Source organism: Oncorhynchus tshawytscha, linkage group LG06 (assembly GCF_018296145.1).
Source record: "Oncorhynchus tshawytscha isolate Ot180627B linkage group LG06, Otsh_v2.0, whole genome shotgun sequence".
Lineage (NCBI taxonomy): Eukaryota > Metazoa > Chordata > Actinopteri > Salmoniformes > Salmonidae > Oncorhynchus > Oncorhynchus tshawytscha.
The window spans coordinates 76,892,556-76,919,173 of NC_056434.1; the positions used below are offsets into that span (position 1 = coordinate 76,892,556).

Consider the following 26,618-nt stretch of genomic DNA (forward strand, 5'->3'; position numbering starts at 1 on the left):
ATCAACTTGTATTTGTCACTTGCCGAGGACGCCAAGGAACTTTAAGCTCTCAACCTGCTCCACTACAGCCCCGTTGATGAGAATGGGGGCGTGCTCGGTCCTCCTTTTCCTGTAGTCCACAATCATCTCCTTTGTCTTGATCACATTGTTGGAGAGGTTGTTGTCCTTGCACCACACGGTCAGGTCTCTGAACACCTCCCTGCCTCATCATTGTTGGTGACTACAGCTCAGCGTTGAACACAATAGTGCCCTCAAAGCTCATCACTCATTACTGTTGTGTCATCAGAAAACTTAATGATGGTGTTGGAGTTGTGCCTGAACGTGCAGTCATGAGTGAACAGGGAGTAACGGAGGGGACTGAGCACGCACTCCTGAGGGGGCTGTTGAGGATCTGTTGAGGATGTTGAGGATCAGCTTGGCAGAGGTGTTGTTACCTACCCTTACCACCTGGGGGCGGCCCGTCAGGAAGTCTAGGATCCAGATGCAGAGGGAGATGTTCAGTCACAGGGTCCTTAACTTAGTGATGAGCTTTGAGGGCACCATTGTGTTGAACGCTGAGCTGTAGTCAATGAATAGCATTCTCACATAGGTGTTCCTTTTGTCCAGGTGGGAAAGGGGAGTGTGCAGTGCAATAGAGATTGCATGGTGGTGCGGTATGAAAATTGGAGTGGGTCTAGGGTTTCTGGGATAATGGTGTTGATGTGAGCCATGACCAGCCTTTCAAAGCATGTCATGACTACAGATGTAAGTGCTACGGGTCGGTAGTCATTTAGGCAGGATACCTTACTGTTCTTGGGCACAGGGACTATGGTAGTCTGATTGAAACATGTTGGTATTACAGAATTAGACAGGGAGCGAATGAAAATGTCAGTGGAGAAACTTGCCAGTTGGTCAGCACATGCTCGGAGTACACGTCCTGGTAATCCGTCTGGCCCAGGGGCCTTGTAAATGTGGACCTGTTTAAAGGTCTTACTCACATCGGCTGTGGAGAACGTGATCACACAGTCATCCAGAAAAGCTGATGCTCTCATGCATGTTTCAGTGTTACTTGCCTCGAAGCAAGCATAGAAGTCATTTAGCTTGTCTGGTAGGCTCGTGTCACTGGGCAGCTCTCGGCTGTGCTTCCCTTTGTCGTCTGTAATAGTTTGCAAGCCCTGCCACATCCGACAAGTATCGGAGCCGGTGTACTACGATTCGATCTTAGTCCTCTATTGATGCTTTGTCTGTTTGGTGTTTGTGCTAGCAAAACAGTCCTGTAGTTTAGCATCTGCTTCATCTGACCACTTTTTTATAGACCGAGTCACTGGTGCTTCATGATTAGATTTTTACTTGTAAGCAGGAATCAGGAGGACTTAGTGTACAGCATCTTCGGCTGCCATGTATTGGATCAATCGTAAAAAGAAAAGTAAACTACATAGCATCCCAATTATGTATACAAAAACTATTATTAGTAGTAGTTGTAGTAGTAGTGCTAGTAGTAGTAGTAGTGCTAGTAGTAGTAGTAGTTCCAGTAGTAGCAGTAGTAACAGTAGAGGTAGCAGTAACAGTAGTAGTAGTAGTAGTAGTTGTAGTAGAAGAATTAGTAGAAGAAGAAGTAGTAGCAGTAGTAGTAGTAGCAGTAGTAGTAGTAATAGTAGCAGTGGCAGTAGTAGCAGTAGTACTAAAAGTAGAAGTAGTAGCAGTAGTAGTAGTAGTAGTAAATGTAGTAGCAGTGGCAGTAGTATCAGAAGTAGCAGCAATATCAGTAGTAGTTGAAGTAGCAGTAGTGGATCATTGGTCTTGGGAGGATAGCTCAGAGCATATCTGGAACAATGCTCTTTTTCCAAAAGGGATTAAGAAATCTAAAGAAAACAATATGTTCTATTGTGGTTTTGTTACAATAAAAAAACTATAGAATATACATGTATCCCTTCAGAGTTCATTTGTCAGGTTGTGAAATTTCTGATAGAGGCAGCGGACCAATCAAACTAACCAAGGCGCTTTTTCTTTCCCCAGATTTAAGGCCTCCACATTTGGCTGTTTCTCTCGCTCCTCATTCTCTCCCTTTCTCTGTGGATTTCTTGCTACTCGCAGGGCCTTTGAAACAACCTTCCGCCTAATGATCCAACGTGACCTTAGCCGTCTTAAATTGAATAACAAATGACCAGATCTTATGGAAGGCTCCCCTTGAGGAGGCTTGCTTTGAATAGGCATAGCGAGTGGACATGTAGGCAGACAGGAGAAGGTGAGGCTGGGCACCTTCTATGACTGCTAAGGAGAAATGGAGGGTGACTAACTCTCAGAGAGCACCTAAGCTGTGCATTAATGTCATTTAAAGTGTGCGTGTTGATGTTATCTTTATTGCCATCATTATAATGCAGTAGTGGAGGTAATAATAGTGTAATATTGTGCAATAGTGTGAGAGGAAGCACTATTTTGTTAGTCTTGATGAGAAGAAAAACGGCAGGGAAATGTGGATGACCGTTTTTTCTTCTGCAGCAAAGAAAATATACATAGATTTTTGTGAGCAGTCACCCCGCACTGATTCAGCAACATACATACTGTAGCTATGGTTTGCATATATCCAACATAGGCCAAAACATAATGGTCTGAAAACCCTGACTCATACAGTACTTAGCCAATTAGCATTTGTCTTTCTCTCGTACCAAGTCGATGACACACCGACACAGCACACAGTTTGCAAAGTCATTGGTGCAGATTTTGTATTGTATGTAGGGCATGCTACAGTAGATGGGGGAATGCCCAGTCCAAGCTTTTGGAGGGGATGAGTTTACATAAGAAGAGAATTGAGAATTGTGTGAGGAGGGGAGGGTGAATGAGAGATGGCCAGCTAGCACTTAAAGGAGGGGAATTGGGGGGATCCAGTTTTATCTGAGCAGCTCAGTGCCTTATTACAGCCCCATAACCGGATTTCCAGGCCAGCTCTTAATGGACGGATGGGGGCTTTCGTCCCTGTGCCATCTTTCCCCACACATCTCTTAGTGCCGTAAGCTGACTGGGCACAACACATATGCACCATTCAGGGACACAAACAGAACCTGATGCTGGGAGAAAGCATTGCATTTTGGATAATGAGAGTAACAAAAGGGGACCAGTGGGCTGAGAGCTTCAAGTAGGCTTGGCATAAACATCACTGATGAAGTTCGCCATGGGTTGTGTCCAATCCCCTCCAAAAGACAGACCCAGTCCTGATGCACACACTCAAGGGCAACAGTGACTTCTTGTGACGCACTTCTGAGATTTTCTCTGATTAAAATTGGACAGTGCTGCTCCGATAGAGGGGGATGTTCCCTTATTATGCCCAATGCCAGATGTGTAGCCCTCAGCTTTGATGTTTGTTTTCATACAGTAGCATTTCATTTTGGCCCAAAACAACTCAAAGTGAAAGCAGCAGCTGGGTGGAACCGATTCAACTCACACGTCCAGTCCCAGCCTGTTTGCCCACAAATGCTAACCTTTTCCCCTCAGATGCACACTCAGTGAACCAGTCATAGTAACACAGCTTTGGGCCAACTCCCTTAGAATACATTACTGGACAGAGGTTGGGCCAAGTCACTGTTATTCAAGTCACAAGCACGTCTCAAGTCACACGGTCCAAGTCTCAAGTCAAGCGCCAAGTAGAACGGGTCAAGTCTCGAGTCAAGTCCAATCGTGCATTCTAAGAGCGAGTCAAGTAGCGTTAGTTCACAAGTTTTTCCAAGTCAAGTCTCAAGTCAAGTTTTAAAAAATCTATACATGCAATTACTAGTTAAACTACAAATCGAGACCTTGGGACTATAAGGTTCTATCTGACACGTTTGACAAAACATGATTTAGTCACATATAATAGATATTTAGAGGGTTCGTAATGTGTCTGCAAAGTTATAATTTTGAAAAAGTTACCACTGGCGCTAAAAGATTCGATCTGCAATCCAATCACAAGCCTAAATAAATACAGATGAACCAGTCAGAACACGTCTTTGCCATCTCCCTCTAAATATGGTCAAGGCTAGTCTAGCCAGCAATAATGGTGGTTCGCAGGGCAAATAACAGCACTGTTAGTAATCTTAAAGTAAATGATGTCACATTGTTTGTTCATAATACATTTCTGAATTTGATGATGTGTTCTGACTCTAACCTTATTCTGTAATTTATGTATTCAAATAGCTACAGCCGTCTTAAAAATGGAACATGTCTAATTCAGAAGTGTCAGACAGAACCTTATGGTTGAACCCAGATTGACATTTCAGAGCCATAAGGTTCTATCTGCTATTGCACCCACCTAAAAAAAAAATGTCTCAGGATTTTGATACTGTGCACTTTAGGTACCATTAAAGTGAGGACCTTAATGGGTTATGAAAAAAATATTCACTACAAAACAGTTCTGAGATGTGAAAATTGATGTTCAATATCTCAGAACTACGCTTAGTGCAGATAGAACCCTAGTGTACATAGTTACAATATCTTTGTCTATTTATTGAGGCTACCAAACAACCCTTTTCAATATTTTGTCTATAACAGATTTTGTTTATTTAATCCTTTATTTTAACAGCAAATGCAAGCTTCATAACTCAAAGATCCATTTCAAATGATTTTTACATATCTTAGTCCAGATTGAATCTATCCCATCGATCAACAATCTAGATTATTTACTATGAAAGTTAATTCCAATGACATCATTTGGAACACCTAACCTTTACTTTCTTACTTCTGCAATCAAATGGCTTTTCAATTCATTCCATTCTCATAACCAGTGGGCCTTGAAATAAATACAAAAATATCTAATCACAGTAGCATCATCCTCATCACCACAAGTTAAGTGTATTAAGTCTTGAGTTCTGGAACAAAGTCTTAAGAGAATTCTCTACCCCCCCCCACTCCCCCTTTGGTGCAGTGAAACTCCAACATGGTTACCATAGCAACCACATTCCCGGTGAGGCGTATTGGCAATGTGTCTGCAGGAGGCTTATCTACACCTAGTTCCTCCCCATCTTATCTGAGGAGTGTCTGTTAATATCCTGCTAATACGAGCAGCTGTAGGACACTGTGACAGCGATCCACTGGTCCCCTACTAGTCTTCAGTGGTATCAGCCAGCGTGCACAGCCAGGCACTGATCTCTCTAATGATGATCAGAGGCTTTAACCCACATCCATGTCAGTGTTCAGAGAAGCCAGTCAAAAGCATCACGGATTGATCTGCAGCTTATGAACAAACTTTCACACACGTAACACATGAATCGCTGGTATTGGCTTTCATAAAAGCATCTTACACACAACAATGAAATGCATACAGTAATTAGTCGTAGACTCACAACATGCAAACACACATATTCACATGCTGACATTCTCCACAGCAACTGGAATGTACATTTATCGTGCTTCCGCTATATGTTGTATAAACATTACATTACAATACACTAACCAGTTTCAGCAGAATAGTATACCCTGTACAGTCTCCCTAAATACATCCCCGGAAAATCCTGCTGTTCTTTGCTGTAATGACAGTGCTATTAACACTTTCTTTGCATAATGTACAAAGATGTCCTCTGGAAATAAAATGACACTCAAAATCCATTCTGTCCCTCATCAAAACAACAGAACAGTGTGTACTTAGTTCTCCACACTAACAAAACCACTGTCCTTCACCATTTTGGGAACGTCTTAATTTTTCATTCAGCCTCAAGGTTTTCTTTTGGTTTGAAAATTTTATTCCATCAACCAAAGTAATTGTAAGTACATTTACAAAACCAAAACACAATGCTTGAAACTCAAGACAAAAGTAGACTTGAGAAAGTGAAAAAGTAAAGATGAGTGGGCTGGGGTTTGGGGCAGGGAGTCAGCTAAAGAGTTAAGTGCATTTAAAAGACTGGTACCAAAACAGTGAGGTCAGGTAAGAGGGGACACATTGCTAGTACTGAAGGCCCGAAAGCTAGGCCCTGATCTTGAAGGTGGTTTTAATCAGTCAGTGTTGTGGTTGTTGCTCTGACAGCCTTCAAAACTGATTTCCCTGGTGGTTGTTAGGTATTGTAAGGTCAGCACTGAGGGATAGTATCAGGATAGTGTACTGGCCACAGGCTCAGGAAAACAGATGGGACAGACAGGTGTTACATTACTAGTGTCATACAGGGTTGGGGTAGCCTACATTGTGTTTCAATTCTGTCAATTGAGGAAGTGAATTCCCCTCTTTGAGAATATCTTTGATTTGACAGATTGACCCCAGCTGCATACTCACTATAGTCTTGATACAGAAAACTTCCCCATTAGATGAACCAATCATATGTTGTAAAAAAGCTTCTTCGATCCACAACGTGAACATATCATAACTTATCTGCAGAGCTCTCAACATAAGTAATATTGGCAGCAGCAACGCTGTGCCAAGGGGACAGTTATAGATGATGCGCCAACAGGGACATTATGTAACCCTGGAAGAGATCATGTTACCGATCATGCTTACGAAAATCCTGTCTGCAGCAGGAGATTACCGTGCGGCCAAGGGCATTACGCAAAAGTATCTATTTACATGCAATTGTCCAAGGAAAGGCCCCCCCTCTCCTTATCTCTGTTTACTAGGTTTAGCTGTCACTACCATGGGGCAGAGAGAAGAGCGGGCAGATCTAGTCCTCTCACGGCTTATTCAAATGAGATGCATTTTCGCATGAGGTACAGTGAACAGATCTACTTGGGGAACAAAGGCCTGTTGAAGGAAGGAAAGCCTCTAGGGTTGGAATATCTAAGGAGAGTAATCGGCTTAGTTCATGACATCAGTGGGTTCATAGCGTGACATAGGGCCTCACTGACTGAATGGTTGGTGTTGAGTTTTTATGGGTGACCGCAGTGAATGGTGGTCTGTCTGTCTGTCATGGTGTTACAGTGCTGCTGTGTTTGGCTCGTCATGGTTTCTGGACCAGTGGGCTAAAACAGTTCAAATGGGTTGAAAGATTGGCCAGGACAGGCAGAGTGAGGATAGACAGAGGTAGCTCAATGGCAGTGCGATTGATACATTTACATTTATAATCATGTTGTAGTCATGAAAAACAAACTATACGTATAACTATAGCTAACATAGGCCTACTGTATCTGATTATCATACTTTGGGAGACAACATTTTGAAAATTGAACTGAGTCTAACACAGAAGAGCAGTGTGTGGCAGAAGGGGGTGGTCACCAGAGGGGTGCTGGGGGCAGAAGGGATGCTGGAGGTAGAAAGGGGGAGGGGGCAGAAGGAGAGCAAGTGACAGAAGGAGTGCAGGCGGCAGGCCTTCTGATTACACACAATTGAAGAGTGTGTATTTATCTTTGGCTGCAAGTGATTTGTTAGGAATAACTACTAATTAGCAGATGAATTACTGTTTTCATTCATGAGTAAACAGTGTATGTTCTCGGCAGAGGTTTGAGTTGATTACTCTTGTTTAAATTTGAGCTGACAGTCGTTTTGCACTGTTTCGCTATGGTTTTAGTCATCAATCTAGCAAGAGTGCAATATTTTATTAATGTAGTAGTGACCCCCCCGAACCCCCCCCCTCCCCCTAGAAAGCTGTGGCGTTTGGCTTTCACCAAGAAATGTTTATTTATGTCTGAGAAAAAAAACACTTTTCAACCCATGTGATCTAGTTCACAATATAATAATAACAAAACATAGAAAAATGTTTTTAAATGAAAAACCCTTTTCATACATTATAATATGTCCATATATAGTTATCATCTATTTTACGGAACATCTACCCAAAATATTACAACTTCTTTATTGCTTTACCAAACATATCATGACATTAGTGTAGTCAAAATCTGTTACATCTAAATAGACATTTGGGCTATTTAAACAGTGTGTTTCCTCCTATAGACAAGGGAGAAGGGCTATGTGAAGGGCTCGATTTTGTTGTGGAAGTCAAAACAAATGTTTGAAAAAGGACTTCCTAACTTATTTTAGGTATAAGGACGTGTGTAGGTTGCATTCTTTATCGTAAAGCTATGAAAGTTAATTCTTTAAATCCGCCTGCTTGAGACGAATTCAGAAGGGCTATGTGAAGGGCTCGATTTTGTTGTGGAAGTCAAAACAAATGTTTGAAAAAGGACTTCCTAACTTATTTTAGGTTTAAGGACGTGTGTAGGTTGCATTCTTTATCGTAGAGCTATGAAAGTTAATTCTTTAAATCCGCCTGCTTGAGACAAAGCAGCCCATGTTTCTGATGCTGTCTGGACAAAAAGAGAATTGACATGTTGCAGCCGTAGCAATTGATTGATTGATGCCAGAAAGCATTTGCATTTGGCCACCCTTGATATATATATAAAAAAAGAAGACCAATCAGCGTTGAGCTGAGCTCAACTGTGGGTTGTCCTGGTGCAACAACTCCAGTACCTCCCAAGGGAGGCCAGATTGGGTTTGGCTTCACAACAATCAAATTACATCAAAAGCAACACATATTTTTCAGAAAAACATGTCTGTTTCTGGTCCACTTGAGTTGTTGTCCTGCAGTAGTTAGCTAGCTAAATTGGCCATTTTCTAAGCCATGGATGGAGATGGGGAATTTGGACTTGTGGTTTTAACTTAATTCTCTGTACAGGCCAATGATTATAATCAGAATTTTGATCTACTCATTAATTCATATGTTGTGCCACTGGCCTGAGACGATTGAAGTTCAATATGTAGCTTAGATGTAGCCTAGTAAGCTCACGTTAACTAGCTAGCTAACATAGCTGGTTCATTGTTTTCTATGCGAGGAAGTTATGCTAGCAAGTATTTTAGCTAGGTTGTCTATGACAACAACAAAAAAGTGTAAAAAAAAAAAGTGTATACTACTGTATGACAGTCATAGACCGTTTTGCCAACAGGAAAGAGAGGACGATGGCATTCAACTAATCTTCATGTATGGTGAGTCAACATGTTTTTTCTACTTGTATGCACACAGACACACATACAGTATGCACACACACACACACACACACACATACAAAAACTAAGCATATACAGTGCATTCGGAAAGTAATCAGACACCTTCCCTTTTTCCACATTTTGTTGCGTTATAGCCTTATTCTAAAATGTATTAAATATATATTTTTCTCATCAATTTACACACAATACCCCATAATGACAAAGCAAACATAGGTTTTCAGAATTGTAAAAAATTAAATACAGAAAAATCTTATTTACATACATTTTCAGACCCTTTGCTATGAGACTTGAAATTGAGCTCAGGTGCATCCTGTTTCCATTATTCATCCTGGAGATGTTTCTACAACTTGATTGGAGTCCACCTGTGGTAAATTCAATTGATTGGACATGATTTGCAAAGGCAGACACCTGTCTATATAAAGTCCAACAGTTGACAGTGCATCTCAGAGCAAAAACCAAACCATGAGGTCGAAGGAATTGTCCGTTGAGCTCCGAGATAGGATTGTGTCGAGGCACAGATCTGGGGAAGGGTACCAAAACATTTCTAAAGCATTGAAGGTCCCCAAGAACACAGTGGCTTCCATCATTCTTAAATGGAAGAAGTTGGGAACCACCAATACTCTTCCTAGAGCTGGCCTCCCAGTCAACTGAGCAATAGGGAGAGAAGGGCCTTGATCAAGGTGGTGACCAAGGACCCAATGGTCACTCTGACAGAGCTTAAGAGTCCCTCTGTGGAGATGTGAGAACCTTCCAGAAAGACAACCATCTCTGCAGCACTCCACCAATCAGGCCTTTATGGTAGTGTGGCCAGACGGAAGCCAATCCTCAGTAAAAGGTACATGACAACCCGCTTGGAGTTTGTCAAAAGGCACCTAAAGGACTCTCAGACCATAAATAATATTATTTGGTCTGAAGAAACCAAGATTGAACTCTTTGGCCTGAATGCCAAGCTTCACATCTGGAGAAAACCTGGCACCATCCTTATGGTGAAGCATGGTGTTGGCAGCATCATGCTGTGAGGATGTTTTTCAGCAGCAGGGACTGGGAGGCCAGTCAGGATTGAGGGAAAGAAGAACGGAGCAAAGTACAGAGAGATCCTTGATGAAAACTTGCTCTTGAGCGCTCAGGACCTGACAACGACCCTATGTACACAGCCAAGACAATGTAGGAGTGGCTTCGGGACAAGACCTTGAGTGGCCCAGTCAGAGCCCAGACTTGAACCCGATCGAACATCTCTGGAAAGACCTGAAAATAGCTGTCCAGCGACACTCCCCATCCAACCTGACAGAGCTTGAGAGGATCTGCAGAGAAGAATGGGAGAAACTCCCCAAATAACGGTGTGCCAAGCTTGTATCGTCATACCCAAGAAGACTCTGTAATCACTGCCAAAGGTGCTTCAACAAAGTACTGAGTAAAGGGTCTAAATACTTATGTAAATGTGATATTTCAGTTTTCTTTTATTCATAAATTTGCAAAAAAATATTTAAAACTGGTTTTGCTATGTCATTATGTGGTATTGTGTGTAGATTGATGGGGGAAAGGGGAAAACAACTATTTAACCCATTTGAGAATAAGGCTGTAACGTAATTTTTTGGGGGAAAAAGTCAAGGGGTCTGAATACTTTCCCAGCGCTCTGTATAGCCTAGTTGATTTTGTTTAGTAAACTGTTTTTGTTGGCTCGCCCTTATTTTATAATACGGTTCTGTATGAACGACTGGGTTATAGAGCAAAGAACACAATTATCACAACATAGGTTGTAATATGGCTTTTTCTCCTGGCTTGGCTTCCCCAGTGATTTTACCCACGCATCGCTACTATAATTTGTCTCCAACAGATGTTTCTCTCCAATCGTGGTGTACACGGATCTTAACAGCCCACGTCAGGAAATGAAAGAAGACATTCCTACATTGTAATCACCTCTTGAACATCTGTTGGTGGCTGCATGGTTGGGCACCAACAAGCTGAGAAACACAGGGATGATCACACCCAAGCATTCCGAAGGAACACAGCAAAGATAAACCAGGAACTGGAGATGGTCTATCTAAGAATCCATGTGACCTTCAAGCTGAGAAATATGACTGATATTAAGAGCATTGTTGCCATTCCCAGTGGTCTTGATGGACACAATTTTTTCATGCAAAATAAATCATAGAGAAAAGCAAATACATTATAGAGAACAAACATGTCAACCCTGTAGCTGTCCTGGATGACACTCAGCTGATGGAGGTCTTGTGGGCTGAAATGCTTTGTGTTTAGTCAAAACAAAAAAAATAATACATAACTGTGAGTGAGAATCATGTCAAGAATAGTTGGGTGTTTATTTATGTGCATGAGCACATGCACAATTGTTTTTGTTTTCCCCTCAAATATCAATAGCATAACCTACTTTCTATCAGGGACCAATGGAGGAGCATGGACTATCCCTGACAGGTCTCCTTTTAAAAAGTCTTTCTCTACCCTCTGCTTTCTCCTTCCGTACTGCCAGACGGTCCTGGCTGAATAATTCAGACCAAGGAGCATTCTCAGAGATCAGACAAAAAAAGAGAGAAGAAATAAGAAAAAAATAATTTACAGAATTGTTGAAGAACGAATGAATATTTAAAGGGGGCACTAACTTAGCTGTGCCCGGCCTCAATTTATTTATTTGATTTGCTCCAGCAAGCGTTGGCATCATGACGGAAATAGCAGGACACTCTCATGCAAATTTAGAGTTAAAGGCCCAGTGCAGTCAAAAACGCATTATGTCTGTGTTTTATATATATTTCCACACTAAATCAAATCAAATCAAATCAAATCAAATCAAATCAAATGTTATTTGTCACATACACATGGTTAGCAGATGTTAATGCGAGTGTAGCGAAATGCTTGTGCTTCTAGTTCCGACAATGCAGTAATAACCAACAAGTAATCTAACTAACAATTCCAAAACTACTGTCTTATACACAGTGTAAGGGGATAAAGAATATGTACATAAGGATATATGAATGAGTGATGGTACAGAGCAGCATAGGCAAGATACAGTAGCTGATATCGAGTACAGTATATACATATGAGATGAGTATGTAAACAAAGTGGCATAGTTAAAGTGGCTAGTGATACATGTATTACATAAGGATGCAGTCGATGATATAGAGTACAGTATATACGTATGCATATGAGATGAATAATGTAGGGTATGTAAACATTATATAAGGTTAGCATTGTTTAAAGTGGCTAGTGATATATTTACATCATTTCCCATCAATTCCCATTATTAAAGTGGCTGGAGTTGAGTCAGTGTCAGTGTCAGTGTGTTGGCAGCAGCCACTCAATGTTAGTGGTGGCTGTTTAACAGTCTGATGGCCTTGAGATAGAAGCTGTTTTTCAGTCTCTCGGTCCCAGCTTTGATGCACCTGTACTGACCTCGCCTTCTGGATGATAGCGGGGTGAACAGGCAGTGGCTCGGGTGGTTGATGTCCTTGATGATCTTTATGGCCTTCCTGTAACATCGGGTGGTGTAGGTGTCCTGGAGGGCAGGTAGTTTGCCCCCGGGTGATGCGTTGTGCAGACCTCACTACCCTCTGGAGAGCCTTACGGTTGAGGGCGGAGCAGTTGCCGTACCAGGCGGTGATACAGCCCGCCAGGATGCTCTCGATTGTGCATCTGTAGAAGTTTGTGAGTGCTGTTGGTGACAAGCCGAATTTCTTCAGCCTCCTGAGGTTGAAGAGGCGCTGCTGCGCCTTCTTCACGATGCTGTCTGTGTGAGTGGACCAATTCAGTTTGTCTGTGATGTGTATGCCGAGGAACTTAAAACTTGCTACCCTCTCCACTACTGTTCCATCGATGTGGATAGGGGGTGTTCCCTCTGCTGTTTCCTGAAGTCCACAATCATCTCCTTAGTTTTGTTGACGTTGAGTGTGAGGTTATTTTCCTGACACCACACTCCGAGGGCCCTCACCTCCTCCCTGTAGGCCGTCTCGTCGTTGTTGGTAATCAAGCCTACCACTGTTGTGTCGTCCGCAAACTTGATGATTGAGTTGGAGGCGTGCGTGGCCACGCAGTCGTGGGTGAACAGGGAGTACAGGAGAGGGCTCAGAACGCACCCTTGTGGGGCCCCAGTGTTGAGGATCAGCGGGGAGGAGATGTTGTTGCCTACCCTCACCACCTGGGGGCGGCCCGTCAGGAAGTCCAGTACCCAGTTGCACAGGGCGGGGTCGAGACCCAGGGTCTCGAGCTTGATGACGAGCTTGGAGGGTACTATGGTGTTGAATGCCGAGCTGTAGTCGATGAACAGCATTCTCACATAGGTATTCCTCTTGTCCAGATGGGTTAGGGCAGTGTGCAGTGTGGTTGAGATTGCATCGTCTGTGGACCTATTTGGGCGGTAAGCAAATTGGAGTGGGTCTAGGGTGTCAGGTAGGGTGGAGGTGATATGGTCCTTGACTAGTCTCTCAAAGCACTTCATGATGACGGATGTGAGTGCTACGGGCGGTAGTCGTTTAGCTCAGTTACCTTAGCTTTCTTGGGAACAGGAACAATGGTGGCCCTCTTGAAGCATGTGGGAACAGCAGACTGGTATAGGGATTGATTGAATATGTCCGTAAACACACCGGCCAGCTGGTCTGCGCATGCTCTGAGGGCGCGGCTGGGGATGCCGTCTGGGCCTGCAGCCTTGCGAGGCTTAACACGTTTAAATGTCTTACTCACCTCGGCTGCAGTGAAGGAGAGACCGCATGTTTTCATTGCAGGCCGTGTCAGTGGCACTGTATTGTCCTCAAAGCGGGCAAAAAAGTTATTTAGTCTGCCTGGGAGCAAGACATCCTGGTCCGTGACTGGGCTGGATTTCTTCCTGTAGTCCGTGATTGACTGTAGACCCTGCCACATGCCTCTTGTGTCTGAGCCGTTGAATTGAGATTCTACTTTGTCTCTGTACTGACGCTTAGCTTGTTTAATAGCCTTGCGGAGGGAATAGCTGCACTGTTTGTATTCAGTCATGTTACCAGACACCTTGCCCTGATTAAAAGCAGTGGTTCGCACTTTCAGTTTCACACGAATGCTGCCATCAATCCACGGTTTCTGGTTAGGGAATGTTTTAATCGTTGCTATGGGAACGACATCTTCAACGCACGTTCTAATGAACTCGCACACCGAATCAGCGTATTCGTCAATGTTGTTATCTGACGCAATTCGAAACATCTCCCAGTCCACGTGATGGAAGCAGTCTTGGAGTGTGGAGTCAGCTTGGTCATACCAGCGTTGAACAGACCTCAGCGTGGGAGCCTCTTGTTTTAGTTTCTGTCTGTAGGCAGGGATCAACAAAATGGAGTCGTGGTCAGCTTTTCCGAAAGGGGGGCGGGGCAGGGCCTTATATGCGTCGCGGAAGTTAGAGTAACAATGATCCAAGGTCTTTCCACCCCTGGTTGCGCAATCGATATGCTGATAAAATTTAGGGAGTCTTGTTTTCAGATTAGCCTTGTTAAAATCCCCAGCCACAATGAATGCAGCCTCCGGATAAATCGTTTCCAGTTTGCAGAGAGTTAAATAAAGTTCGTTCAGAGCCATCGATGTGTCTGCTTGGGGGATATATACGGCTGTGATTATAATCGAAGAGAATTCTCTTGGTAGATAATGCGGTCTACATTTGATTGTGAGGAGTTCTAAATCAGGTGAACAGAAGGATTTGAGTTCCTGTATGTTTCTTTCATCACACCATGTCACGTTAGTCATAAGGCATACGCCCCCGCCCCTCTTCTTACCAGAAAGATGTTTGTTTCTGTCGGCGCGATGCGTGGAGAAACCCGTTGGCTGCACCGCCTCGGATAGCGTCTCTCCAGTGAGCCATGTTTCCGTGAAACAAATAACGTTACAGTCTCTGATGTCCCTCTGGAATGCTACCCTTGCTCGGATTTCATCAACCTTGTTGTCAAGAGACTGGACATTGGCAAGAAGAATGGTAGGGAGTGGTGCACGGTGTGCCCGTCTCCGGAGTCTGACCAGAAGACCGCCTCGTTTCCCTCTTTTTCGGAGTCGTTTTTTGGGTCGCTGCATGGAATCCACTCCGTTGTCCTGTTTGTAAGGCAGAACACAGGATCCGCGTCGCGAAAAACATATTCTTGGTCGTACTGATGGTGAGTTGACGCTGATCTTATATTCAGTAGTTCTTCTCGACTGTATGTAATGAAACCTAAGATGACCTGGGGTACTAATGTAAGAAATAACACGTAAAAAAAACAAAAAACTGCATAGTTTCCTAGGAACGCGAAGCAAGGCGGCCATCTCTGTCGGCGCCGGAAGTCAATATGAGGTTGGAATAATATTTAGAAATTGTGAAAATGCCCTTTTAGTATAAGAGCTGTTTGAAAAGACCATCTGAAATTTCAGCCTGTTCTGGTGGGATGGAGTTTTAGCCTGCCTGGTGATGTCACCAGACAGTAAATGAGTTAATAGACCAATAAAAAATAAAGTTCCAAACCTTTCTGCCAATAACAGCTAGTTTTCAGTTTTCCCTCCCAACTCAGACCACTCACAGACAGTCCTATCAAAATCATTGCTTGAGAAATGTCTCTTTGCCAAGAAGCTATTTTATTTGAAAACAATCTCATTAAGGTACTTTTACCCAGAAAGTATTTGATTTTTTGAGAAAAATGTCTGCATTGGACCTTTAACACTCACTGCAGCCCTCCTCGTCCCATCGGAATTCATTATCGCTTCTGTCGCCTGCAGTTCAAAGTCACCAGTCAAGCTTGACAATGTGGTCGGCACATTCCAAACACTGTGCTGGAGGATTACATTTCCATCACAGAGCCATTGCTCATTGCAAGTGCAGTTAGAGGAGTATTGTGCAGCAACAGAACAGAACAATCATTCCCTCTGCACAAAACCCTTAGATGTTTTGGGTCAGGTGTGACACTACAGGTAAAAGTATTTGTTGTAGAACATGTCACCTTTTTCTTAAACTTAATTTTTCTTAAACAGCCCAAAGATCTGTCATTTATGTCATTAAACTGAGGCAAGAACTGCCTCAGAAGTTGGACAGAGAGGCAGGTCTATGAAGGAGTTCACGCTTAGCTGAGTTGATATTACAGTGCGTAGGGTTAATCTCTCCCCCCCCCCTCCCATTTTTTATTTCGTCTTTACAATGATAAAGTGCATACACAGCTCCACGGGGCCATAGGCCTACATTAAACATTAAAATGAGTTTTAAAATCACTCCTATCTGATAAGGTTCACACCAGGGGATGAACTATGTGCCCACATCAGCGCTTTTTGATGACACATACACCATGATATAACTTACGCTTTCTAGGAGTTTCATGCTTCTATTTGCACAGTGATGAGACTGTAGTATGAGTACAAGTCTCTTTAGCTAACATTCCACTCCTTAACACACCTTGTTTTTGCCAAAGAGACTGGCCTTTCGGGCAATCTCAAGGTTCAATATTCGCTGGATTTACGGCGGAGATGCTCCTTGGTTCACTCATATTTTCCATGACAACATGTGGAGCCTCAAAAATAGAATTAGAATGCATAACAAAGTCAAAAAAATGTAGCTGTTAGCTAGGCAAGTTGTTGTATTTTGAGGCTTAATATCTAAACTAAAACAGTTTGTGGTTGGAATTGCAGTGTTTATTTAGTTTGAGAATTTAGATGTGAGCTAGCAACTTTTGACAGACTGGTTTCATCTGGACAAAAAATGGTTGCTAACAACCGGATACCAATGTGTTCTGTGGAGAAGAAAAGCTATAGAGTTCCAATATTTGCATAATTTGCATTTTGTTGAATAGTCATGACTGGTACGAGCTACCTGTCAAGTCATAAGACAATGCTGGTGAAGGATATGTTTGCTACTTAACGCGGATCCAAGATCCACTGCCATCATTGGCGTAGGGTTAGCTGGACGTTTCTGACTGGTTTTGGAACTGTGACAATGGGCTGCCTCTCCCCTCTTGACACGATGGGATGTATAGTGCTTTTGCCAACACAGCCAGAAATGTTCACAGTACTCTTGTACCCTTAAACTTTTTTTAAATGACAATAATATTTGTTGATTAAATCAGACTTTATTAGTACAATGAGTAATCCTGCAATCTCATGAGTTAACTGACATGAGACAACTCAAGAAAATAGCAACTCTTCAGAGCCCGATGGCAACAATGAATGGCTAAATTACTTCCAAACATGAAGGGTCCGAGGAACTCTTCTTCCTCCTCACCACTCTATTGCCCCCAGCAAAATTAGCCTACATTTAGGATATTGTTTATATGTGTATCTCACATTATGTTGAGGTAAAAATCAGAGTATAATGCTTGTATGGATATCAACCCCAACACATGTTCATGTCATCGTTACCAATTAACTATTTTACAGAAAATTCTTAAGGCTAGGCGTCCCAACACCTGTCGACAATTTCCGGTGAAATTGGAGGACGTGCAATTCAAATAAATAATCATAAAAAATTATGGTAATTAACCATCTAGGTACATACAAGTGTCTTATATCGGTTAAAAGCTTAAATTCTTGTCAATCTAACTGTAATAGGCTTTACAGCGAAAGCATGCCATGCGATTGTTTGAGGACGGCGCCCCACATCAACATATTTTTCAACCAGCACAGGCTTCATAAAATCACAAATAGCGATTAAATAATCACTTACTTTTTGAAAATCGTCCTCTGATTTGCAATCCAAAGGGTCCCAGCTACAACATGCATTGTCATTTTGTGAGATTAAAATCCTTCTTTATATCCAAAAAGTATGTTTAGTTGGCGCCATCGATTTGAGTTCAGCATGCAGACAAAGGAATCCAAAAAGCTACCGCTAAACTTTGTTAAAACAAGTCAAACTATGTTTCTAGTCATTCCTCAGGTACCCTAAAATGTAATAAAACGATAATATTTCATACAGAAAGAAGTATTTTCAATAGAAAAGTAAAATTAGCAAGTGTGCGTCCTCTTTGTCGCAAGCCCACAGTCTGATTTCCAACTCTGACTCCCTGTACCAAAACTCTAAATTCTTCCTATTTTTGGAAGAAACAAGCCTAAAACCTTGAAGTAAGACTGTTGACATCTAGTGGAAGCCATAGGAATTGCGATCTGGGAGCTGGACTTGCATAGGACCCATAGCTTTCCATTGTAAGAGAATGGGATCTCAAAAAATATATGTTTGGTTTTTCTTTGGATTTTCTCCTACCATATCAATTGTGTTATAGTCTCATACATTATTGTAACATTTCTACAAACTTCAAAGTGTTTTCTATCCAATGGTACCAATTATATGCATATCCTGGCGTTTGGGCCTGAGTAACAGAACCCTAGCCCTAACAAGTGACTACCACCATCAATATCTGTATGCTAGCTATTCTAACCAGTTCATATGAACGGGAGTTAGCATTTAGCAGTCACTTCTTCTAAACCTGAAAATTGACAACTTCTACATGTTATGCAGTGAAAATTGCAAAATATATCCAAATCGGACTTAAGTAAGCACATCATGACGGATTTGATGACTCTCCACTTTGTTAGATCAGATTTGTTGAATGTGCACCAATCTGGTCAATGAAACATCTGCGTTCCATTGACTCCGTTATCGCATCTATGGCAGAAAGGCCAGTCTCTTTGGCACATGCCATTGAGTACAGGGAGTGGATTAGCTAAAGAGATTGGCACCCAGGCTAATAAAACTGTATTTCTGATATCTAACTTGCAAACCATCATAATTTGTTTTACAGTACTTATGGAGAGGAATTACTACATTCCAGATATTTCAGAACCCGGATGACAATGGGCCAAATCTGTGCTGCCCTATGGGACTCCCAATCATGGCCAGATGTGATACAGCCTGGAATTGAACCAGGGACTGTAGTGACTGACATGCAGTGCCTTAGACCGCTGTAACACTCAGGATCCCTGTACTTGAAGAAACTTTCAAAGTTTCAAACTTTGAAAGAATGCCAAGAGTGTGCAAAGCTGTCATCAAGGCAAAGGGTAACTACTTTGAAGAATCTCAAACATAAAATATATTTAGATTTTTTAAAATACTTTTTTGGTTACTACATGATTCCATATGTGTTATTTCATAGTTTTGATGTCTTCACTATTTATTCTACAATGTAGAAAATAGTACAAATAACGAGTAGGTGTGTCCAAACTTTTGACTGATACTTTATATATAGAGAGTTAAGTCAGGTTTTATGTTTCCATGTTAGGGGCCATATAGAACTTTATTCTTGAAATGTTGGTTTTGTAACAATACGAGAGTATTTGTTATGAACTGACCTGCTGTAAACAAGCAAAACAGAGCAGCATATTTAACAGAAGTTTTTATTGATTAGCATTCAGGAAAATGTGTGTCCAGTCTTTACTGTGTTGTAGTGTCACAAAATTGCATATATGCTTTCACTTGACATCTTCATAGGTTTTGAAAACTATCAGAAATTAACAGCACAACGTGGAAGTGTAAATTATCACTTAACAATGGCTATGGAGGAGAAAGTGTCTCTATCGGAACTTTCAACCGCATTGACGCTTCTCTCTATATATGCTGTATGGCTCTGAGAACAGTTGGCTAAATCAGTGGTTGTAAATGCTCTCCTCAGGGACATACTTGACTCAACTTGTCAATCAACATAATAACAACACCTAAGGAATTTTAACAATAAAATATGACTAACCAGAGTAATTTTTTTTTTAACTACAAAGAACTTTTGAGATTGAGGTAGATTCTTTGTAGAACCATTCTCCATAAAGGTTCTATAAATAACCATAAAAAGGGTTCTACTGTATATAGGTTGTAACCTTAGGAACACTTTTCAGGTACTATATAAAATATTTTATTAATGTTTTATTATAGAACCTAAGGAAAGTATTTTTTTTATAGCACCATAACGGTTCCATGAATAACCTTATGAGCATTGGGGTGGCAGGGTAGCCTAGTGGTTAGAGCGTTGGACTAATAACCGGAAGGTTGCAAGTTCAAACCCCCGAGCTGACAAGGTACAAATCTGTCATTCTGCCCCTGTTCCTAGGCCGTCATTGAAAATAAGAATGTGTTCTTAACGGACTTGCCTAGTTAAATCAAGGTAAAATAAAATTGGTTCTTTATAGAATGGTTCCATAAAGCACCAAAAGGGGATCCACTATGGTGCAACATATAGAACCTTTTTTTGTGTGCGTACATATTGTTTATGGTTGCACAAATCTCTCTCATTTCTGAGTATGGTTTGAATCAAACTGAATTGTTTGCACTGAAGCACAAGGGAGTTGTGAATATCTGATCCATGGCTTGAGTCCTGTATATGGAAAAACATTGATTTGTAATTTCTCACATTGGTTATATAAAGAGGGCAGCTGATTAGCAGACATTGTGTTTGGGGGCTTGGTGGGGCAGAGCCTGGGGGAATGGTGGGTGAGAGGCAACAGAGCGAGGCCAAGCCTCACCCAGCCAGCAGGAGCTCCATTACAGCAACCCATCAGGACGGGAGCCTAACCAAGCCTAACTGCTATGCACTCGCATAAACTCTTCAATTACACAACCCTTGATGGGTGCTTCGTTCTATGACTTGCCGTCTATAATGGCTGTAGAGAGAGGACAGACTGGATAGAGGGTGTTATAAGCTGTTTATTACAGCATTGTCATCTTTAAATTGAACTTATACTGTACAAGGTTTCCAGACCTTAAATGAATTATGAGTCTGCTGCTGACATTACACATTTCCTCGCTTTGACTTTAATGTGTTGGTTCAAATAATGTGTGTTAGAGTCATCCATAAAGATACGACCAATTAGAAGTAGCTATTAGCATATTATGGCACATCTTTGGGGATGGGTCTGATAATATTCTGGCAATATTTGGACAGTTTCAAGGAAAAACATGGGTTTAGTTTCAAAGCTGTTTTCCTAATTATTTTGAAATGTAAAGAAAAAATATCTGACATTTATGACACCACCATGAAAGAAATGTATATAGGGTATGGTTAAAGTTAAGATGTTATGCAAGGAAAAGATAACAACATCAAACATCTCAACCATGTTGAAAACGCTAAATTCTTCACACTTCCAGCAATGAGCTACTCGACCTTTGATCCTTGTCAAAATTCTGCCCTTTGGCAGGGCTACAACTTCTTCAAAGTTTGGACCTAGTTTATTGGCCATCACAGACACCATTCATCAAACATGGTGTATGTATCTCCATGGAAACAGCTTTCCTCTCGGTTTCTATTTAACCTGGACTTGAGACGCAAAAGGTCATGGTGACATTGGAGTATGTTGTGTGCGTGTGTGTGTGTGTGTGTGTCAATGAACCATGACCCCCATGAACAGTCTCAACAGGTCATTTATTTGAGATTTGATTTATTGACCAACGGAAGATATCAAACAACAAAGGGGTCAACTCAGTTGGCCTGGTTGGGAGATAGAACTTATCATGAGGCTACATGGATGACAAGATCCTACTGAGCTTGACAGGATATGTGGGGACAGTTACAGTATGACTTTGAGCCTACAAACAAATCAGATACTTCTATTGACTGACACTAGAACCTGGCCAGGTAGTGTAACCCAGTAAAACTTCTGTTCTTGTCCTTGAAAAGGACTTCAGTTTTTATGGTGCTATATTTGTTTTCTCTTGTTTCATCTGTCCTACTTTCATACGGCTAGACACGTTCTGTTCAGTTTTGACTAGATGCTTGCTGTACTGCTGTGCTGGGTGCTCCTACCAGTGCTCGTGCATTAGCTATACATGCCAGCTTTCTGCAGGGTTTCTTTAGTACAATGACAGTATGAGTTTGGGAGAGATGTGTTTAGAATAAGCTTAAGCTCATTAGATCAGTGGTGTAAAAGATGTAGAGTGAGCCAGACACATCAAATATTTAGCTTGTAAGCCCCAGCCCTACCCACACACATTACTGCGTTTGGTATACCCTCATTCTCCTTCTTAACACACACACTGACTCTCTCTTTTCCACACGCATCCACATATGCACGCACACAGTCAGTCTATACAGTAAAGCCAGCTTCCACATTGCCATTGCTCAGGATCATTGGCCTCACCAAGTCCCATGAACACTTTCTGTTTTTATGGTAACCTCTATTAGTGATAGTCAGGAGTAGGATAACGGGTCAGGCAAACCTCTCTGGTGTCAACTTCATGCTACTGCATAAAATCATTTAAAACTCTGCTTTATTCATCCACCTAGGATGGAGTTCTCACAGTTCATAGTTGGTTATCGTTATGACTAGTAAAAAAAAATCACAGACAACAAATCGGATTGGTTTGGCCATCCCGAACCTGTCAGTAGTGACAACCAGCTAGGGCATTTTGGATTACTCCTTGCGTGCCCGGCCGGCTGCTGTTATAATACTTCAGATGGAGGGACACTGCTGGGGTTGCCGTTTTCCCTGCCTGATTTGAATTACAGTGTCACTGAGTCTGCAGAGAGCAGTAGTGTATACCTCTGACCCCAATGCGCCATCGGTGGCTTGGAGCCGGCATGCTCAGTTGGGCTTACTCTAACTGCATATACCCAGGCAGCACCCTGTAGCACTGACATCAGGGGGGACTGCCAAGGGGACAACTCTGCCATGGCAGGATAATTAGGAGCAGGCAAATTAAGTTGCTATAATTCTCATGTAAAAGTAATGAAATAAATTAATCTAGTGGAGGACGAAAGGAAGAGACTATATACCTATTGACAAATTGGATAGTATAGACCCTTATGGAAAAACCACATTAATTTCACATGTAAACATATGTGAAGTGTTCCAAAAACACGTGTTTTCATGTGATCACGTGATCTTATGTGAAGTTAATGTGATAATATGTGACAACACCTAAACATGTGATAAAATGAAACTACATATGTGAAAACGTGATCACATGTGAAATGTTCCAGAAACACATGTTGTCAAAGATTTCACGTGAAATTTCACGTGGATTTTCTGTAAGGGGTGAGAGAGGGAGGGATGTTCTCTATATATAGGAAGAAGGAAGAAGCAACCTTGTTCTCTTTACGCGACAGAAGGGTGAGGAAAGAAGGAACAGCACAGAGCGGGAGAATAGAAATTGTAAATGGAGATAAAGTGTTTCATAGGGAGGAGTATTAGGAGAATTTTGAAAAAGCCCCAGCCTATCGATCGCTGCACTGCAGCTGAATTGAACTCGTTGCATATCAGAGGGATTCAATTACGGTCCAATAATCAGCTGTGATTCTCAGGACCCTGAGCCAGAGAGGCTGGTTTGCTGCACCATGCTGGTGCTGCACCCCTCTGCCTCCCCTATATGGTGATCCACTCTGTGTTCACTCCCGTTAGCTACTCATCACTCTCCCATCTCTCTATCCATCTCCCTTCGTCTCGCTTCCTTTCGTCTCTCTTTCCATCTATAATGTCACTGTCCATCTCTCTCACTCTCGTTCACTTCTGTGTGGAGTATTATGGCATCTTGTTCTTATTCTCTCTATCCTGTTTTTCATCTGCACAATACTTCTCTCGCTCCAAAAGGCAATGTGTGCTTGTGTTTTTCCATTTGTCACCCCCTCTCACCTCCTTGCAATCATTTCCCACTTTTTCGTCCCTCATTTCTCTCTCTGCTGTTCTCGACCACTTACAGTCACTACTGAATACACCTCATTCTGTTCTCTGTTAAGAAGGATTACTCTCCCTGCCACACATTTCTAGTCACCCTAAAGGGAAGTGTTAATAGTCATAGGTTTAGCTCAGACTCCAACAGGATGCACGTTTAGTCTCCTTACTGCACTTTTTACCTGATCACTATTAGCCTCCTTACTGCACTTTTTACCTGATCACTATTAGCGTTCACGCAACAAAGGGTAAAGGGAGATTTCTTTGTGATTGACAGGTGACAAGTATAGGTTACATCATTTAATGCCATCCAATTGATCACCTGCATGTGTTAGAATTCGCTTTGACACTACTCTTACCAAGATAGATTATGCCGTGGGATAAATAGATCATGGAACTGGATGATCATTTATGAAACGGACTAGCTTACTCCATCCCTCTTTCTCCCATTCCTTTGACTCCCATCCATCCCACCATTCTAATGCAATTTCCGTTCATTACTTATTCATTTCTCAGATTTATTTAAGCGGCTTTTGGCTAGTGGGATGAATGCCTTATTTACCGGGGAGTAGTTAGGAATGTTAAGGACTTAATCTCCAAAGGCCATATCTACTTCGCGACTAACTGCTATAACACTTTAACAATAACCCAATATATCAAGGATAATCCATTTGCTGGTACCTGATTCAGGGGACTCAGATTATGAGCTAAAACGAAGGAAAGAAAGGAATCCTGAAGGTCTTACTATTGAGATCAGACTGCAAGACTGTATAATGACTGTATTTTTTGTGTCCCTGTACCTTCACTGGTGTCTGGATGATTCACCTTTTTTGACATGTTCTTTTCTTTTCTTTCCCTCTTTCTTTCTGTCTTTTCTCCGACCTGCGTACCGAGATTCAATTACGACCATATAATCACTTTTCATCCCCAAGGCTTAAACTGTCCCTTGGTCTGGAGAGAAAAAACTTTTAATCTCTGACCTTGACACTCACTCACTCACTCACTCACTCACTCACTCACTCACTCTTATATTGTATTCTCAAGCACAGACACTTAGCTACATTCAACGCCATACTCACACAGATGTGGCAGTAAAGCATGTTTTAGCTTTTTACTTACTTTATGATGCATTAAAACAGATTTCTCGCTCTATGGATTTGTAATAGTCACCAGTAACTTATAGTCATCATTTACTCCAACCTAATACCACCACTGTTAGGTGTAGGAGTGATAGTGACAAAGGAACTCTTAAGAAAAGCTGTCCTAGGGCCGAGTGGCGCAGCGGTCTAAGGCTGTGCATCGCAGTGACGCTGCGTCACTACAACCTGGGGTTTGATCCTAGGTTGAGTCATTACCGGCCGTGACCGGGACTCCCATAGGGCGGCGCACAATTGACCCAGTGTCGTCCGGGTTAGGGGAGGGTATGGACGGGGGAGCTTTACTTGGCTCATTGCGCTCTAGCGACTCCTTTTGGTGGGCCGGGCACCTGCAGGCTGACTCTGATCATCAGTTTAACGGTGTTTCCTCTGACACATTGGCTGTTATTTTGCTCACTTGGACAAGACGTTGTTGATCATTTCAGACCTTTGATGGTGGGGTTTTGTGTTGTGGACCTCAGGAACCTTTCTGTCTATTCTAGACCAGAAATGTTGATGCTAGGGTCAGATAATAGACAGAGTTCAGAGGGGTGAGAAGCGCAACAATTACAATTCTTAATAGTCATGGATCTTGCACGTGGAATTTATAGACCTCCATATAAACTGTATTGTGGGAACTTTTCTGTAACTTTTTGTTGATGCTGATGTCATGGGACAGCTGTAACCCAACAACTGGAGGAAGGACAAATCTGACTTGTTTAATTTGCTGATTGGCCAGTTTCCAGTAAACTGTAGAATAGTGTGATTTAAGCTGCATTGGATTTTAGCATTGTGGTACAGTCTCCTCCATGACATTAAAATCAAATCAAATGAAATGTATTTATATAGCCCTTCTTATATCAGCTGATATCTCAAAGTGCTGTACAGAAACCCAGCCTAAAACCTCAAACAGCAAGCAATGCAGGTGTAGAAGCACGGTGGCTAGGAAAAACTCCCTAGAAAGGCCAGAACCTAGGAAGAAACCTAGAGAGGAACCAGGCTATGACGGGTGGCCAGTCCTCTTCTGGCTGTGCCGGGTGGAGATTATAACAGAACATGGCCAAGATGTTCAAATGTTCATAGATGACCAGCAGAGTCCAATAATAATAATCACAGTGGTTGTCGAAGGTGCAACAGGTCAGCATCTCAGAAGTAAATGTCAGTTGGCTTTTCATAGCCGATCATTCAGAGTATCTCTACCGCTTCTGCTGTCTCGAGAGAGTTGAAAACAGCAGGTCTGGGATAGGTAGCACGTCCGGTGAACAAGTCAGGGTGAATGTCCGGTGAACATTCTCTGAAAGGATACAATTTACTTATACAGCAAGACAATAGCCCATGGATTCAAAAGGCATAGCCATGTTGACATTATATTCTCCTGAGAATTAGGGACTATGGTGTCCAAGAATGAGTGGATTATGCTCTTAATCTCTTCTGCCAGGCCCTTGCAGCTCCCATCTCCAGGAATAGAGAGGTAGCATCTGCCAAAAAGAGAAGCCAACACACATGACACCTCTCAAATAAACACAGACGTGATATCAATTCAGAATGCTCTTATTTCTAGTTGCTCGTCTCCAAAACAGTGTTAATTTCGATGTCATAATGGAAAAATCTCATTTAAAATCAGGAAAGCACCCTTTTTTGGAATGCGTATGGAAAAAAGTTTTAATATTGCACAAAGGCAAAAGGTGACCATGGCTAACGTGTTCAGAATGCCCCCGCACTGCCGGTCAAGCGGGTCTCCATCGACTCATAAATAAAGATAACACGCCACAGATGAGTCTAGGTCAGGGGATGTTCAGAACCTCGAGCCACGTGGGCTTCTGTTTAAAACAGAGAAAATATTTGAAATCTTCTTGAAAAAGGAGAATAGACAGATAGTCTGGGAGATATCACACACATCAGAGTGCCTGTGTAGTCACTTGTCTGTGATAGAGCCAAAGGATATCCTGACGATGAAAGAATGACAATATGTTCTTTGGCAAAGCATCTCCCAGTGGTCATTATTCGGAGAGAGATCTATTATGTAGGAAAAGTGATGTATATAAACTGAAACAAGACTA

The 26,618-nt window shown here is 42.0% G+C and overlaps 1 protein-coding gene and 1 long non-coding RNA gene across 3 annotated transcripts in view; one reads left to right on the forward strand and one right to left on the reverse strand.

Annotated features, from left to right (window-relative positions):
- The window catches only part of LOC112253118 (pro-neuregulin-3, membrane-bound isoform), a 394,019-nt gene that overhangs the window by 104,179 nt on the left and 263,222 nt on the right, over positions 1 to 26,618 (reverse strand). The window lies entirely within an intron of this gene.
- LOC112253119 lies at positions 6,568 to 11,229 on the forward strand. Its single transcript, XR_002953944.1, has 3 exons — positions 6,568 to 6,639; positions 8,809 to 8,848; positions 10,704 to 11,229. It is a non-coding gene; the product is annotated as an uncharacterized LOC112253119 (long non-coding RNA).